The 18,018-nt window shown below is 50.9% G+C and overlaps 1 protein-coding gene across 19 annotated transcripts in view; it reads right to left on the bottom strand.

Moving 5' to 3' along the window:
• PTPRS (protein tyrosine phosphatase receptor type S) overlaps positions 1-8,403 on the bottom strand; it is a 156,473-nt gene extending 148,070 nt beyond the window's left edge. For 9 of the 19 annotated variants that reach the window (XM_071727895.1, XM_071727897.1, XM_071727903.1 and 6 more), the window contains exons 1-2: positions 8,299-8,403; positions 4,824-4,906 (exon numbers count right to left, since the gene is read on the bottom strand). The gene's annotated coding sequence lies outside the window, so the exon portion shown is untranslated. The remainder of the gene's footprint in view (positions 1-4,823; positions 4,907-8,298) is intronic. The other 10 variants (XM_071727909.1, XM_071727906.1, XM_071727905.1 and 7 more) reach the window with 2 other exon arrangements.
• Positions 8,404-18,018: the final 9,615 nt, after the last annotated feature.

The following is an 18,018-nucleotide window of genomic DNA, read 5'->3' on the forward strand; positions in this document are numbered from 1 at the left end:
AGAAAAAAAAAGAAAAAAAAAGAAAAAAAAAGAAAAAAAAAGAAAAAAAAAGAAAAAAAAAGAAAAAAAAAGAAAAAAAAAAGAAAAAAAAAGAAAAAAAAAGAAAAAAGCACTTCATATTTCTAAGAGCACAGAGAGAAGCAACACTAACTGGTGAGCCTGCAGAGTGATCCCCCTCATATGGGCTCTGCCAAGCATCAGGGCAGTGTTTTGTTCACCAAGTTCAGGTCCTGGTGTTCAGCACACCAGAAATAAAAGTGCCCTTGGAAACAGAACGTCCAAGGCACAGGATGTGCATGGGAAGGGTTACCAAGTGGCTTTTCCCTTAAGTGAAATATTGCAGCTGGCTGAATGGAAGCAGGAGGCTTGTCTCTCCTGGGAGGAAGCTATCAGAAACCACTCTCCCTCCAAGCATGGCCAGCCCACATTTCCCTACCTGTTGCACTCTGCAATCAGGCAAAACACTGGAAGAGCACATGAAGGCATTAAAAAAAGCAAGAGTGGGTGCAGCAGCACACAGAGCAGGGATGCCAGAAATCCTCCAAGCTGCTGCAATCCAGACATGAAGGCATTACACATTCATCTGAATTTTAAATACAGAGCATTATGACTGGCATCCTCACAACTGCCACGGCAGCCTCAGCACTACAGCTTTTATGGTAATTCACAGGGAGTTACCCACAAGGCACTGCAGAGATTTTCTTGGCAGTGATCCTAAACTAATTTTTATAGGTTAGTGTACAGTTGTACATAAACGTTTAATAAAAATAAAATGGCGACTGGGAGGGAAGGAGACAACCAGGAGGCTTCTGCAGCCTCCACTCACGATGGATGATGGTCCAGTATAAAACACCCCAGGCTGAGGACTGTGCCACCACTGGTCACCCCATGGCAGGGGATCAGGGGACATTTGGTTTCATGAACTGGTTTGCACTATGCAAACCCCATGTGCTGACCACAACGATGCTCAGGTGCTGCTCAGTTTCTGGAACATCCCCTGCTCTCCACAGGGTGTTCAGCTCAACCAGGTCACACCTGGAGATGGCCTGACCACCAGCCTGCCTGCTTCTAGGTGGCCATTGGTCACCTGCCTGTAGGTGTGGGTGCTGTGTTGCAGTGCTCAGCCTCATCTGTCCCTTCTGCCAGGGGGCCTGGGTACATTCACCATCTGCCTGGAGGGAACAGCAGCCATCCTAGGGGACCACGATTTGTTGGTGGAAACCACAGCATCCTGAGAAGCACCAAATTGCTTTGACACCTCACTGTCCCTGCCACCCCTCCATGCTGGGCACATCCCCTCCCATAGGCAGGAAAGGACAGTGTGGTCCCCACCTGCCTCTTCCACCTTGGAGCTGCCAGCAGGACATGGCTCTGCCCATCACCTTTGCTATCCATGCATCCTGAGCCATGCTGGCCAGGGGTGACAAGAGAGCTTCCCTGGAAACTGCTGCTCAGCTGGGGGTGACACAGGAGCTTCACTGGAAACTGGTGCTCAGCTTTCTGGGGGTGACACAGGAGATTCACCTGGAAACTGCTGCTCAGCTTCCGCCTCCCCTTCGCAGCCGATGGGGAAAAGCGTGGAAGCCGCTGGCAGGGAGTGACAGTGACACGCAGTAAACAAAGGAAAGAAGCAGCAGGAGGGAAACCTTGATCGGTGTGAGCCAGAAGAGGCACCCATCTGTGTTTCATGGGTATCAGAGCTGAAGATGGGTTTGAAAAAATAAATCCCCGCTTCTTGCTGATTTTGCACGCGTCTGCACACATGTGCGCGATGCAGCGCGGCAAGAAGGTCCCCTGCCCATCTCTGCTGTCTTCACAAAAGCAAAATGGAGGGAAGCACCATGAAGACTTTTAAGAAAGGAGCCTTTTAGGTTTAAATAATCTCCAGAATTATTAGCAGCACTGATTGAGATATAGGACACCATGAAGAAAATAATTCACTGACAGCTCGGAGGGAGGGACTGGTGACTCAAGCCCCACAGAGAGACAACATGCTTAATTTCATTCAGGCTGTTCTTTTCCTGAGGTAGGATTATTGCATTTTGAGAAGCCACACAGATACCAGCACACCATACCCTTCCCTCTCCTTCCCACCAGCTGCAACCCCAGCTCAGTGGTTACAAGCAGGAGGACTCGGGAGCAATTTGCCTCCAGCCTCGTGCCTTCTGGTCCTGGAGCAAGCACATAGTCACCCTGTGTAACTCCACACTGCATCATGTGCTTGCTACCCACAAACAGAAGGGGAAGTGGGGCAAACAAACCCTGAAAGCAGCATTATGTAAAGCTGGAGCCTTTCTGAAGTTAGGATCTGGTGTTTCTCAACTCATCCATCTCTTTGGCACACACATCCACCACATCCCAGGAACACAGCAGCAAGCACAGAAAAGAGTGAACCTGGCTGAGCAGCCCAGCTTACCTGTTGTGCTCTTCAACTGGCTAACTGGGGGAGATCCAACGCTCAAAAGTGGGATTCCAGCTGCATTCCCACCCCCAAGTTCCCCTGGGGCCACATCCAAGATGCCCCAGGACCGAAGCAGCAGGAGAGGCAGAAGCCCCAGGAGTTGTGTTCCCCACGTATGGACTCACACATGAATGCTTCACTACTCAAACCCCAGTGGACTTAAAAATCCCCCCCGAGAGACAGACCCTCCTTGCAAACCACCCACAGACCCATCACACATTGCAAACCATGGCTGCAGCCAAACCAGCCATGATCCAGACCTCCACCAAGCAGCCATCCACCCTCCCACCTCCTGAATTGCACCATTAGAAGCCACTTGACCATCAGGTTTCCTCCTATATTAGGACATCCCCATGAAGCTGGGGGCAACCCAGTTGCTTGCAACATCACAGCCAAACTGCAGCCCTCTGGTCTGACCTAAGTCAGCACCATATAGAGCAATCAGCTACCAAACGATGCTGTAAACAAGTGATTCAGCTGCTGCTTTGCAAAACCAGCCCCAAGACCACGGCAGGAACAGAGACCTCCAGGAGCTGGGCAGAAACAACCACAGGTTTCCTACCCTAAACCATCCCACAGCCCCAATTTAATCTGATTTATGCAAATGTTAAACCAATCTAGGTGTGCACATTACACAAGTTGCCTGGCCCAGTTTAATTTGATAGGTTTTTAAACCTGTTTAGACAAACTAAGATCTGCTTTCTAATCTAGAGCAGCTCTTAATTGTGCAAATGATGCCAGGGAAATAGAGCACGGACGTTATTGCAAAGCCTCACAAGCTGCACTGGCTTGAGCTATGCTAATGTATGGATGAGAACAATGATGAAAATAAAATCTCCAGAGCTTTGCAAACCCAAGGTGTACAGGCCCAGGTGAGTTCCAAGCAGCCTAGGGTGCAGCAGGATGGTTGGATCAGGATACAGTGAAGTCTTGGTTCCTGGAGCCGGGGACAGAAGTCCCTGATGGAGCCAGCAAGCCCCAGGCTTGGGGAGAAACCCCAGCATTTGGTCCTGCTGTGTCCTCCAGCCCCACAAGCTGGGCTGTTGTCACCTTTGTCACCAATCCTTTGTCTGCAGACACTGAGCAGAGCATCCCTAAGAACCTCTGAGGATCTGCATCTCCTGTCACATCCTCAGCTCTGAGTGCAGCCCACTCCACTCTCCTTGCACCCATGTGTGGTCCCTCCTCCTGCCTGGGTATCCCTGTGGGACACCAGGACACTTTTTCCACCTCCTCCCTGGGTGTGCTGCTCTGTGTGGGAACAGGGAGCAGGGCAGGGTGGGAGCCATGAGGCTTCACAGATAAAAAAAAGTAAATAAAGTCTACAGAAACCCAGCTTCCAACCAGCTCCGTAACAAGTGACATCAAAAGGGCAACATGGGTTGAAAAATTACTTTTTTTCAGATGATGTTGGGGTTGCAGTAGGCCATGGCCAAAGGGCTCTGTGTGCTGGGGACAAAGCTCTTGCAAGGGCTTTCTCAGAGGAGCAGCAAATAATCTGACAGTGCAGGGTATTGCAACAGGAACACCAGGCTCAATAAATTTCTGAACCAAGACAATGATACCCAAGCTGGTGAGAAAAATAAAAAAAAAAAAAAGAGAAAAGTCCAAGAAAATTGTGTTGGATCAGATCCAGATATCTAGAGGGTTTACAAGTTGAAGGCTGGGAGGGAAAAAAAGACGGGGAAAAAAAATTCCAGTTTGCTAGGTTGGTGTCAAAGAAAAAAATAAAATCAGTCAAGTTATAAAGCAGACAATCAGAAAGAGAGGGTAAGAGCAAAAAAAAAAAAAAAAAGTCTAACAAGCCCTTGGATTGTTTCAGCTTATTGTGTAATAAACTCTGCAGAAAGGAAACTGGCCTGAGCTTTACCACTCTGGGGCTCAGGAGTTTAAAATCAACAACAAGTTTTAAAAAATAATACTGCTTCAGCCAGAAGCTGTGCAGCCTGCCCAGCCTGGCTGCGTTTTTTTAATATACAGATATTTGCAAAATGAAGAAAGTTACGAGGATCATTCCCGGAGTCGCCAGCCTGGAGCAAAGCCCAGGACTCCCAACCCCAATTCCACTGCCCCCTGCACTAGCAGCTGGAAGCAGAGCTTTGTGGATGGAGGAAGCTGAGCCAAGGGAGATTACTTAAAGCAGAAAGTTAGGTGCATTTTTCAAGCTGTTGAAGCAATGATATTTAACTGAAGTAATTTGCAGATTTTCCTTTTTTTTTTTTTTCTTGAGGAGAGGCTTACGAATAATACACATGTTCTTATCAACTCTCATAAGAAGAATTTAAAGCTCAAAGTTCAGCAACAGTGGATTAAACTACTTAGCAGCACCTTCTTAATGCAAGGGAAACACCTCTCTCCTTACCATCCGCTCACACTGCCCACACTGACTCGGGTAAGGTCTGCTTGGCGTTAGCTGGGAATCCTACACTGGGGATTTTGTTATCTCTGCAATGCAAAAAAAAAAAAAAAAAAAAAAAAAAAAATTTTAGTTGGGAACAGAGTGTAATTCAAATTTACACACGGTGCCAGGCCACCAGCAACAGCTTGCACCCATCACGGTGACCCAGCAACCACACAACCTCACACACCGTGGGGATAAATTGTTCAACCTGTGTCTGCTCCTCAAGTTGTTCTGCACTGAGGTGATGGATGGGACCTTCACCCCCTACGTGCTGGGCTCAAGGCCAGTGAACCACAGGGAGCATCCATCCCAACTCACCTCCTGCCCAGCCAACCCAGTGCCTGGCTGTATTCAGGGACCTCAAAGCAGCATCAGGTGGGAGAGCCTCAAAAAAGGCTCTGACACCTCAAAATGTGGACCAGGCCCTTCAGGGAAGCGTGCCAGGTTGTTCCTGTGCTATGACAAATGACAACTCCCCAGACATACACACCTCCTCCAGCCTCAGTTTCCCCAGTTTGTGGCCACATCATCTTCTTGGACACGCAACCTGGCTGGACCTCAGGGGTCCCTTCACCCTCATTCCCACCTCTCTCCTCAAAGCAGCAGCAGAATTAAGGACCTAACAAGAACCCACACTCCTGGAGAAGATCAAGGGCACATTTTCCCTCTTAGGCAACACATCACACCAGTTACTCCTCAGAACCTAAGGCAGAGCAAACCCACTCCCCTTGGGGTGAGACAGGGGACACAGAGGGGACACCCCAGGATGACACTGCCTTTATCAACCTCATGTTCACAAAACCCAGGGACCAGAGGGACAGAGACCCAGGGGACACAAAGAACCTGACCCTATCCTGATGCCAGAGGACTGGAGGACCTCCTGTCCCCCATCACCTCCATCTCCCAAGGGTACAAGTGGCTCCGCTGAGGGACACCCCTATCCCCCTGCAGTGGCACAGCTTCAACTGGAAGCTCCTCTCGCATTACTCAAAGTATTTATGACTTTTTTTTTTTTCCCCATTTAAAATATGGGCACTCACCACGCACAGGAAGGAGGAGGAGAGTGCCAGCAAACTCGTTAATTTAGAAGTCAATCTGGCAGGGAATAATTAACAGCTTTCCCACCATCAGCTTGGCAGGAGGAGGGACACTGGCCTCCCAGGGAAGGACAGGAGGGTCCCCACATCAGCACATGCTCTGCTGAACCCAACCACCTTCATGTTCAGCTCCCAGATGTGAGGGGTTTTTTTCTACCCTCTCCACCACAAGGAGATGGGGACAAGCAGCCTCATCCCCTGCAGCAGGTCCTCCTTCAGGTCACACCACCGGCTCCCCTAGCCCAGTTGCAGCCACACAATCTCCAAAACATGGGGGGGGGGGGGGGGAATATACAAATCCATAATAATTTGGTCCTCAGAACATGGGTCCTTGCCCGAGTAGAGCTTCAAGGCAGCACTGGCAGCCCGGGAGCTGCGGGTGTCCCTGGGGAACAAATTTAGAAGGGGGTTGCCTGGGGAGGGGACACTTCAGGAGCATCTCACTGGGGTCTCCCAGCTGGGAGGAAGGGCTGGAAACCCCTCAACCCAATCCACTTTTTCCTCCCAGCCCCAGCAAGATCTTCTGAAAAGGCAAAGCCTCCTAGAACCTGGAGAGGGTGAACGCCCCAAGAGTGGAGCTGTTCCCCACCCTGGGTGGTGCAGCACCCACTGGGAGGGGTGCACCCCTGTCCCCACAGAGCCCAGAACCCCTCCCACAGGTGTCACCTCTTCACCAGCATTTTTTATTCCCCCTCTTATCCCATCTACACCATTTGCGCTCCTGAAAGACACCAGAGTGGGATCCTCCCAGTGAAACACAAACACCATTAATCTTCCAAATATTTTTTTAGGGGTTGGGAGGGTTTCCACCTTCCATGTGACATCTTTCAGCCCAGAGAACACCAGAGGAGGATGTCACCTGCTGTGGGATAGCCCTCAGGGCTCAGGATTTCACCCCAAAACCCTAGGGACAGATGGAAAACATCCACTACCAATCCCAGGGGTGTCCCTCAGTCACCAGAGCAGTTCACCCCAGCGCAAGGGTGGGGACACCCCCCCTTCCAACACAGGGCTTGGGTAGTTTTGGGGTGACCCAGGTCCCTTCCTTGCTGCTGTCACTGTCACCGGGCCACCGCGGAGCTGGGAGAAACAGAGTGAAACCCACTTCAGGATGAGCTCCGGAGCTGGTGGGGAGGACAAGGGACCCGTGGGGCCACCGGTGTCTGGAGTGGGGTGAGGGCATATCCCGGGGGGGCACAGCAGTGTCCCCAAGCTGCATCATCACCCCAGGGAACGCTCCCACATCTCCTCTGATCCTCACATCCCCGCGATGCTGCTCCGAGACCAACAGCGGCTTTGCCACCGGAGCATCCTCCGCACACGCCGGGAGGTCGGGAAGCCACCAAGAGGGGACAGCGGCCACCCCCAGCACGGGGGAAGGAGGGGGTCTTACAGTGGTGGTGCTCCGGGGGAGCAGAAGGATGATGTCAGCCTCCCCAAAAATCCTCTCCCGTGGGTCAGCGCTCGGGAAGAGGTGGCCGGGGGGGGGGGGGGGACGGACACGGGGGGACACGGGGACAGGGCGAGCGGCGGCAGCGAGGGGAGAGCACAGGAGGAGCAGGGGGGACTGGGAGCGAGGAAGGGAACCCAGAGCATGTCCCGGGCACGGAGGTGGCACCGAGCAAGGGTTCCCCCGGAGCGGTACCGCGGCGTGGGACTGGAAACCCTTCCACACCCCGGGGCTCCAGAGTCTCCCGGTGTCCCCCCTGTCCCCGAGCCCCGCTACATCCCCGCTGCTGGTACCTGCGGTCCAGCGCGCCCTCTCCCTGCACCCCCCGCTATAGCGCGGCCCCTTCCCCCCCCCCCCCCCCCCCCCATAACACGCCCCTGGCTCTCCGGTGCCACCCACCTGCACATATCCCCCCCCCACTCCTCGTTACAACGCGACCCCACTCAGCACCATCCGGCCGCACCCCCCGCACCGAGACCTCTGCCCACGCCCCTCCCAAACCACGTCGCCCCCCTCCTCCAGACCCCTCTATAACACCACCCTCGACGCCAGCCCCCCGCACACTCCCTCCCGCCCGGAACCGCTACACCGCGCACCCCGCTATAACGCGACCCCTCCCTAGCTCAGACCCCTGCCCATCCTCACCGCCAATACACCGCCCCCCCCTTTTTACACCGCGGCCCCACAACGAAACCCACCCGCGTCCCTTCACTACACCGCTTATCCCGGGCGGCCACCGGCGCCGCCCCCCCCCCCCCCCCCCCCCCCGGCTACAACGCGGGCTCAGCGCTCCCCCACCTCTCCTCCGCGAATGACAAAGCCTCCGCGCTCCGCTGCTCCCCTCACATCCCCCCACCCCGCACCTCCATACAGCGCGCTCCCACCCTACCTGGCAGCGCGGCCGCCCGCTCCCATGCTGGCCGGCGGAGGGGCGCGGAAAGGCCGCGGCCGCACTCCTCCTCCTCCTCCTCCTCCTCCTCGCCGCCCTCCCTCCCCCCCTCCCTTCCTCCTCCTCCTCCTCCTTCCTCCTCCTCCTCCTCCGCCCGACGGCTGCGCTGGGGCCGCGGCGCGGGGACACTGCGGCGCGAGCTCCCGCCCGCCGCCGGCCACTCGCACAGGTGATGTCATTCCCCGAGCCGCCGCCGCCTGACGTCACCGCGGGGCGGGACCCCCCCTCCCATCCCCTTCCCTCCCATCCCCTCCCCTCCCCTCAGGGGGGGTCTGTGACGTCACCGTGGGGCGGGACCCCCCTCCCATCCCCTTCCCTCCCATCCCCTCCCCTCCCCTCCCCTCAGGGGGGGTCTGTGACGTCACCGTGGGGCGGGACCCCCCTCCCATCCCCTCCTCGCTCTCCCCCTCCCCTTAGGGGCGTCTGTGACGTCACCGCGGGGGCGTGGCCGCCTCTTAAAGACGCGGAGCGCACGTGGCCGCGGAGGCGCGAGGAGTGGCCGCGGTGTCGCTCCCCAGTGCCTCCCCGCGCCATGCCAAGAAATTCCCCCCCTGTTTTTGGGGCCGTTTCCCCGTTTTTTATAAGGGGGATCTGCACCCCTAAGGTGAGCTGGAGGTGCTGAGGCCTCGCCCCTGGAGGGGGTCAGGGTGAGGTTTGCTCTGAGCAACCCGGTCCAGGTGACGGTGTCCCTGCTCATATAGATTATAATATTTAATATACTCCCCATATTTGTTATATTTCCTATATCCAATACATTCACCATACTTAATAAATTCTTCCTGTTCAAAATATCCCCTATATCCAATATATTCCCCATATTTATTCTACTCTCCATATTTAGTGTATCCCTCATATTTAATTTATTCCCTGTATTTAATATATTCACCCTTTTAAACATTTTCCTTACATTGAATATATTCCCTATATTAATAGATTGCTCACATTTACATTCCCCATACTTAATATTTCCTATTCAAAACATTCCCTATATTGAATATATTTCCCATATTTATATACATTTCCTATATTTAAGATATTCTTCTTATTCAAAATACTCCCTATATTTAATATATTTCCCATATTTAATTAATTTCCCATATTTTTACACATTTCCTATATTCAAGACATTCTTCTTATTCAAAATAGTCCCTATATTTAATATATTTCCCATATTTAATATATCCCCCATACTAACATATCCTTCCTACTCCAAATATCTCCTATATTTAATTTATTTCCCATGTTTCCTTTATTCCCCACAGTTAATCTCTCTCCCATACCTCCCCCTCACTGTTTCCCACCCACCCCAACCCTTCAACCTCACCACTGGGGCTCTTTCCATTTCTAACCCCCCTCAGGTGCTTTTTTTTTTTTTTTTTTTTTTTTAATCATTTTCCTTGCTTTTCATCTTTTTTAATCATTTCCTCCCCAGTGTGCTGGGACCCCCACTTCCCATCTGTTGTTCCTTGAGCTGCTCGTGGGCCTCCTGATCCTCACCAAATGTCAGCCAAACGTTGAGTTTTAACCATTCAGGGGAAAAAACAAAAGAAAAAAAAATTACTATTATTATTATTATTATTATTATTGTCTTTCTTTTTCTTTTTTTTTTTTTTTTTTTTTTATTCCTGGATACAGCAGGAAAACTCCATCGGCTCCCAGGGCAGAGCTGTGTTCCCTTGGCTGTAGGAAGGACTTGGATGGGGAACCCTGAAATTGAGTGGAAAATCCCTTTTCCTTTGTGAGAAAGGGACATTTCTTTCCAGTTTAAGGAGACCACAGACACCCACAGGGATCTATAGGCGTCCATATAGACCTTGAAGGATCTGTAGGAACCTCTAGAGATGCACAGGGGTCTATAGGGGTCCACAGGGGCCCATAGGGACCCACAGGAGTCTATCAAGATCTATAGGCGCCCATACAGACCTGTAGGAATCCATAGGATCCCATACAGATGCATAGAGGTCTATAAGATCCAGTGTGACCCATAGGACCCCATAGGGCCTCCTATTGTTCCACAAGAGCCCACAGAGATCTGTAGGAGTCCAGAAAAGTCCAAAAAGATTCAGAGCATTCCATAGCAGCCCACAAGGATCCATAGGGGTCCATAGGGTCTCCTCTAGGACAGGGATTACTCCTATAAAATAGGGATTAATCCAGAAAATATCTGCTGTCACCACCAGCCCAGCCCCTTCCCAAACATCAGGGCAGCCCCCACCCCCTATCTCCTGCATCTCTGTCCTAATGGGTGTCTAATCCTTTACAGTAATTTCCCCATTTGTCATGCAATCAAATCCTTTGATCAGACACGGGAGAAATGTAAATATCAATTATTAACCATCCCATCCTGGTCTTGCTTGACTGGGGTTTTTACTATTATTATTATTATTATTTATTCTTATTTATTTATTTAGGAAGGAATTGATTAATTTGCAATTCAGCTCTCCAATGTAGGTTTAATTGGGATGTTTGCATTTCCAGACAGGCTCCAGTTTTGAAAGGAGAAGGATTTGATCACCAGAGCAATCGATGCATCCATGTATATTTTATAACTGAGAGGCAGATGTAAAGGAAAAGTGTAAAATAAGCAGGAGGAGAGGGTTAAATCCTGGGTGTAGGGGGCTGCTACACCACAGCTGAAAATCTCAGTGGCCAAATTTGCTGCTGTACAGTCATTTACAGCCTTTCAAAGTGTGCAAAGTGTTGGCATGAAGCTGAGAGGTGGCCAGGAAATTTCTGACAGGAAATTTTTCCATCTGCAAATAGTTTTTTTCTTTCTTTCTGTGTTGTTTTTTTTTAAGTGAAGCATTTTGAATAAACATGTTGCCTGAGGGGGGAAAAAAGAAGTAAATTATTTTGAAATGAGAGTAATAACCAAAACAAACAAGCAAACAAAAAAACTGGAAGGGTGAAACTCAGCTGCTTTCTTTTGGACATTCCACTTGGAAATGGTTTTCCATGCAAAGTTTTAGAAGTTTCTGGTGCAAATACAGCCAGAAAAGCCAGGCTGGGGCTGTGACCCACGTTCCTCCGTGTGTCAGCATCCACGCTCTCGTGACCTTTTCACTGGTGCCAATTTTGCTGGAGGTCATCCCCAGCCTTCCCACCCCAGAATCCCAATTTTGGCTGAAAATTCAGGAAATTGGGAGCCTTCTCCTCTCAGCCAGGCTGTTTATTTGCTTTCTGGAGTTTTATTGAAGTATGCTGCATTCTGCAAGCTGTCTTCCTCCTGCAAGCGAGCAAGCTGCGCCTCTTCCTTAATCATCTGCTTTTGTTTGCTTGAAGGAAAATACCAAATATCTCATGACTTGCCAGAAAGCTGTGAGTGACTGCAAGGATGAGCAGTTGCTGGGTGTCCTCATGACTAACAGAGGAGTTTTCAGGTGCAGCCTGCACAAATGGGCCCCCAGTTAGGGTTTTTTCACGGCTGGATCTGCTCAAGGATGTGACATCTCAGGAGCCCAGTGGTTGGTGCAGAGAGGCTCCTGTGGTGTGAAAGTCACATCTTAATGTCACCTTGTCACCATGTTGGACCAGCATGGTGTGATCAGGCCCGTGCAGGAATTCTGTGGGTCCTCTAGAGTGCAGCAAGATGTTTTGGAGGTTGGAGCATCCTTTGCCCTGTGAACCCACCACCCACTTTCAAAGGCATCACCAAAGGGAAGCAAAGGTCTGGGCTTGACCTTGACATTCAGGGTCTGAGTTAACTTTGCTCCCAGCTTCTTCTCCAACCTGCTGTTGTTTCCATTGGGATTTAATTCATCTAAAAAAGCCAGATGGGAAGTGAGGCTGCTCCAGCAGCTGCAGCTACAGTGCCCAGATACGGTCACTGGTGGGTTGTGAAAAAAAAAAATCTATTGATCTCCCCTTGATGGCATTTGAATTAAATTCTGAAATCCAAGCTGGTAAAACAACAAGTTACTGAACAAGCACGGCGTGGGATCAGTGCTGGGTGAAAGGGCGGGTGCTGATCCATAAACCCCATCCTCCAGGAGAGGAGCCCGGGCCACCACCCCCAGCAGAGCAGGGAGCTTGGGCAGAGGCTGAATCCTGAATCCTGCAGCCTGGGGTAGAGCTGCTGGGGGATAACCAAGGCTGCAGGTTTTGGGTTTTTTTTTTTTTGGTTGTGGGGTCTCCTTCTCTGGAGACATTCAAACCCCACCTGGAGGTGTTCCTGGGTGACCTGCACTGGGTGGTTCTGCTCTGGCAGGGGGGTTGGGCTCCATGATCCCTCAAGGTCCCTTCCAACCCCTGACACTCCTTCTGTCATCACATTTTCTGCTTGATTTCCATTTTCTCCCCACTAGAGCAGATCAGCAGTGTCACTGATCACTGCAAGATTTGGGCAGGACAGACACAGGGAGTGACCAGGCCCCAGACTTCCAGGACTTGCCCTACACCCCTCTGGAGAAGGTCCCATCAGCAGCTGAGAAATCACTCCAAAATAACCCATCCCAGGCTATTCCTGAGGCAGAAACTCATCTCTGGACCAAGCTCATTTGCTGTTGTTCCCCAGTGCTGGGCTGGCCAGGCTGATGGGGGTAAAACTGAGCTCCCAGTGCCCTCAGGGGCTTTGCTGCAGCTCTGTGCATCTCTCAGCAGCTTTGCTGGTGCCTGGGGACCACATTTGGGGTCAGAAGATGGGCAGGCATTGAACACTCAGGCACGTTTGGGCACCGTCTGCTCCTGCAGAACAATAGTTACTCTTCATGTTAGTTCAGTTACAGATCAAATAATCTGAAAAATTCACAAGTGGCCACGGATACAAATTAACTTAACAAAACATTTTGAAAACTCGCTGTACTAGGAAGAATACAAATGTGGTGGGAGAGAAAAAAAAAACCAAAAAAAACCCCCCAAAAAAACAAACCCCAAAAAACAAACAAAAAACCCCACAAAGTGGCTGTACCAGAGTCATCCACATCAACATTTTGTCCACGTCAGATAATACAGAAAGCAGCTAAAGCTGGATGAAATATAATAACAATGTGGTCCAAGATGGAGTGATGCCATATGGAAGCCCAGGAAAGTTTTCACTGCTCTTTGCTCGGCCGCTGTTTTTCAGCTGTGTCATTGGTGCTTTTGCTTTCTCTAGAACATTATAGGCTGAATTTCTGTCTTTGCAGTGAAAAATGGGAGGCTGGATTTTGTTCCCTAGTGCACCAAAGTCATTGGTGTTGCAGAAAGTAAAGGACAGAGGTATTTGGCTTGTGCTCATGGTTTCATAACTGCAGAGCAAAAACTATGAAATCTAGATGAATCTTTTTAGCTTCCAAGCCTAAAAATGTTTTTTGTTTTTTGTTTTTTTTTTCCTTGCCTGGTGCAAATGAAAGTGCTTTGGATCAAGGCAGCAGCATCCCTGTGCTTGGTGCTGGCAGGGTCCTGTTCCAGGCAGAAAGCTTCTTCCCTGGAAGAACCTCTGGCATCCCAGGGACCTGCAGCCTTTCTGGATGGGAGGCTGGACCAACCTCTTTGCAAACAGCTCTTTTTCTAATTGAATTTCTCCCCTGTGCAGGTCCCTGAAGCTTCACTCTTGCACGGGGGATGTGGAGTTTAAATGGGAATTTCTGGCTTTTATTTGCCTGCCAGCAGGGGTGGGCGGGTGGTTTGGAAAGATATTTCCCTTTCGTTTTGCTGTCTCATTGGGCAGCTATATTTAGGCCAGTTTCTAAAATTCTGGGCTTAATTAATGAACAGAAGTTTTTCATTCACAGGCGCTCAAACAGCTTGGGAAGTTCAGCCTGGCCACCAGGAAGGAAAAAACAAAATGTTTTCCTTTCCTTTCCTTTCCTCTGCTGCTGGGAAGTGACCCATGGAGGAAACATCTCTGTGGGCTTCCCAGGACACACCAGCCCTTGAGGACCCTGGGCATGACCCAGGCTGGCACAGCCCATGTCACACAGCTACATGCCACAGCAGCACAACACAGCACCAAGGGATGTGCTTGTGGCATCCATCCAGGTACCAGTCACACCTCTCCATGGCTGCACCATGCAAGGCTTCTGTGACCCTTCTACTGGCACAGATGAGCCTGCAGGCACCCCCAGAGCTTTCACTGCCTTTTTCCTCTCTTTCTGCAGCACATCACTCCTTGCTGGCTGCCAGAAGTCCTGCATCACCTCTATGCACAGCCTGTGGTCATTGCTCTAATCAGGTAAAAGGCTTTGGGAGGGCGGGCGGCTTTCAATCTTTCAAGTTTTAAGCCCCTTTCCAGCTTCAGGTTGCCACCTGGCTGCTTGCCAAATGGCTTGGCTGATTTTCCTAGGGACTTATCAGATATTCTTGGAGCAGCTCAGGAGTGTGTTGGTCAATCATCCCCATTACCTGAGCAGTTTTGTAGCATCTAAGGAAGGGGCTGTTATAACCCCCTGCCAAGAGTGCCCAAGGGGATGGGTGCACATCCCAGCACATCCTTAGGGTCACTCAGCCAGACCAGAACTGGGGAGCTGTAACAGAGCCCTCCCTGCTACCTTCCATGGGCTTTGTTGATTTTTTTATCCTGCTGAGCTTTGCCTGGCAGCACCCCCAGGGTTAATGCTGCTGAGTCCCTGCCAGCTCCCTGCTGAGCAGCTCTGTCACACCGTGCACATCTGTCCAGATGTGTTAGGGCTGAGAGGCTCCCATCTGCCAGCTGAGTCCCTGCATCCCTCTACCCCCCACCCCATCTCACTGGGTGCACAGCAGCAGGTGGGTGATTGGGGTGCTGCCACCCAACACTGCCCACCCACCCACCCCTGGGATGTTCTCCATGTCCTGGTGTAAATCTTGGGATCAGCAAATGGGAGGGGAGAGGCAGCTCGAGAACTGCTGAGCCATGAGGTTTGGGGGATAGAGAGGGACCCTGGCAACAGAAATGTCATTCCAAGGGAAAAATGAGCTAAGAAAGAAAGAAAGAAGATCTGGAAGGGGTTTGGGGTTGAGTTTTTTGTGGGTTTTTGTTTGTTTGCTTGTTTCAGTAGTTCCTTTCCCCACTATTAACCAATAATAAATACTGCATCCCAACTCCCATCCCACTCAGGACTCTCCCTGGCACCTTTCTGTCATTAACCCTGAGATTAAAGATACTCGGGGAGCTCTGCAGTGTGGGGCTGAGCCCTCCCTCGCTCTCCCCCTCAGCTCCCTCCCAGCACTGCCTCTCCACTGGTCCCAGTTTGCTCACTGGGACAGAGCAGGGAGAACTCCCAGCCCTGCTTCCCACACCGATAAATCACTCAGCATGAGGCCTCAGGCTTAAAAAATACAGCAGGGGGGAGAAGCAGCTGGAAACAAGGTGTTCTCTGCATGACAAGGCTTAATGCCACACATCGCCCCAGCTCCTCGTGTAAACACACTGACTCCGCTTCACTTCCCCCAGGACCTGCACCAGCTTAAAATAGATATTGCTCAAAATAACACCTTGCTTAAGCCCAGGCAGATGTGGAGGTTTTTCTTTTCCAGCAATAAAGAGGGTTCTTTTCTTTCTAGTGAGAGCCTATTCAGCTAGAAACAGGGACCAGGGAGGGAAGGGTGATGGCACCGGAGCTAAAAATCTGCAACCCCAAAGCTGGTGGTTGGGTGAGCCCAAGCTGGGTTGGGCTGAAATCAGGCAGATTTGTGGGCAAAAAGGGCATTTCTGGTGCTGGAGGTGCTATAGCAACCAGGCAGAGGAGCATGGAAGCAGCTGAGAGGGGAAATAAATAAAATAAAAGCAACTGTGGAAAGCAGAGCGATGATAAGAGGAGGAGAGGACCTGGGGACCTCCTGGCACAGGGTGGGGATAATGGTGCTGAAGCAGCTTTTAAACTGGATTTCCTAAGAGCTGCTGTGTTGTGAGGGGAAGAAGAGGCAGGGCCAGATCCTCCATGTCCCCCAGCTCTGTTTTTGTCATCTTCATCCCCTTATTGCTCAGCTCCACTCAGCCTTGCACAGCCCCTGTATTTTAGGGGCTGTCTCTCTCCCCCACCCAATATTCAATTCAAAAAAGAAGTTGGAATTGCTTTCTTGCTGGTTAAAGCTGTGGATTTTTTGGTGCTGGTGCATCCCTGGCTGGGAGGTGCTTGGCAAGTGGGAAAAATCCCCTGGGAGCTGTGGCAGACAGGGAATACCTTCACCTGGAGATGGAGCCACCAGACACCTTGGACATGGGGAAAAAAACCCACCTTTTTAATTAGAATTTTCTCCATATTACATTTGATTTTATTTTTCCCTTTCCTCCACTCCCTGGCTCTTCCTTCCCTGCCACATTTTGGCAGGATTAATTTGAGATAAAGTTACCCTGAGTGACGGCCTTTGCTTTTGTGTTCTTCTTGTCTATTTTCTGCCTCGCTAAACCTAGAAAAACTCCAGAGAAATTCTCCAGCTTCCAGCCTTGCCAGGGGCCCCAGCTCAGCCACACTCATCTGCCACCTCCATGCTCAACCACAGGGAAGGAATAAAACCTCACCTTCTGACAAGGGTTATTTTTATTTCTAATGAAAAGCAAAGCCTGCTGTGAGCAGGTGGAGGGGGACTGATGAGAGCCGCTGAGGTGCACCCCTCAAAATGATGAAGGGCTCACATTTCCCAGGGGAGACTTTGGTTTTTGGGGCCTGGGGGAGACCCCCCCCAAGCCCCTGGTGTTTGGTGGCTTCATAGCGTGATGGGTGATGAAACATCACCTTTTTTTTTGGAAGAGGTGAGGGGTGGCATCGCTCTAATGGTGCAAGCTAAGCTGCTTTCTGTCCTGCTGATCCCTTGATTTGGTGTTGGTTCATGGTTGCACGGGCATAAAAATGGGAATCAGTGTGAAAAACATGCAAAGGGCATGAGGACAACCTCAGAGCCAGGGCTGGGTGCCTCCTGCTGCATGTAAGACCTGGCTGTCACTCCAGCAGAGTGCAAAGTGGCTTTTCCTCCTCAATGCAGAGATGTCTCAGACATCCAGCTGGGACCTGGTGGGGTTCAGGCAGGGCACAGTGACAGGGGCTGAGCCAGAGCTGCTGCCAGCACCTTCAGCCCCTTCCTGAGCTCCTCTATTCTCTCTGCAACATTTGTTTCTGTATTTGCCATAATCATTCCCCCAGCAGGGTGGAGGTGATGAGGATACCTGCTCCGATCACTACTTCAGATGAATTTGGGATGGAGAAGGGCAGAGAGAAGCCACTGCTTGGAAGATGGATCAGGGAGAAAGGTGGGAACAGCCCCCAAGGCTCCCAGGGCTGCTGGAGAGAACAGTCCCACTCCTTTCCATGGAAGGAGGGCTTACAGGGGGACAAACATCCTTGTGGAGGAAAACAGAACCAGAGAACAAACCCCTCAATTGTTTCAGCCCCTCCAGCCTGCAGAGCTTCCCCTCTCCTCCACAGCTTTCTTTCACACCCCAGGAAAGTTTTTCCATGCACATGGCTCCAGATTTACAGAGCCAATTCAGGGAGTCAGAGCCTGTTTTTTGACACCCCCCTCCCCACCTTAGAGCCACATTATGCCAGAAAATGCCCTCTCAGTCCTGCTCTGATCATTAGCCTGGAGTATTCCATTCCAGAGCTTTGCTCTAATGAAAGGCACTGAAATTCAGGATCTCAATTAACTACAGCAAATGCTCTAGATCCTAGGAAAATACTTGGCACTAATGATTGCAGTCATGATATGTATGTCCATTTACTCCTCCAGAGCAGTGTGGATGTGAGCCATGTATCTCAGTTCTGC

This window comes from Heliangelus exortis, chromosome 28 (assembly GCF_036169615.1).
Source record: "Heliangelus exortis chromosome 28, bHelExo1.hap1, whole genome shotgun sequence".
Classification (NCBI taxonomy): domain Eukaryota; kingdom Metazoa; phylum Chordata; class Aves; order Apodiformes; family Trochilidae; genus Heliangelus; species Heliangelus exortis.